A 265-nucleotide genomic window follows, 5' to 3' on the forward strand; every position below is an offset into this window, starting at 1 on the left:
CACACACACACACATTCCTCCCCCCCCCCCTCCTCGCCAAGAGATGGGCTGTTTGTCCGCCGCCGCCGCTGGTGAAATGGCCTCGTGTCTAAGCTTCTTTTACATAATTCCTGCGCCAAGACGAACATTATAAAGGGAGGGGAGGGGAGGGGAAGGAGGGAAGGAGGAGAAGGGGGGAAGGAGGGGAAGGGGAGGGGGAGAGGGGAAGGGGAGGGGGAGAGGGGAAGGGGAAGGAGGTCCGAAAGGGGAGGGGATGTTAGGGGGC

This window comes from Penaeus monodon, chromosome 33, assembly GCF_015228065.2.
Source record: "Penaeus monodon isolate SGIC_2016 chromosome 33, NSTDA_Pmon_1, whole genome shotgun sequence".
NCBI lineage: Eukaryota > Metazoa > Arthropoda > Malacostraca > Decapoda > Penaeidae > Penaeus > Penaeus monodon.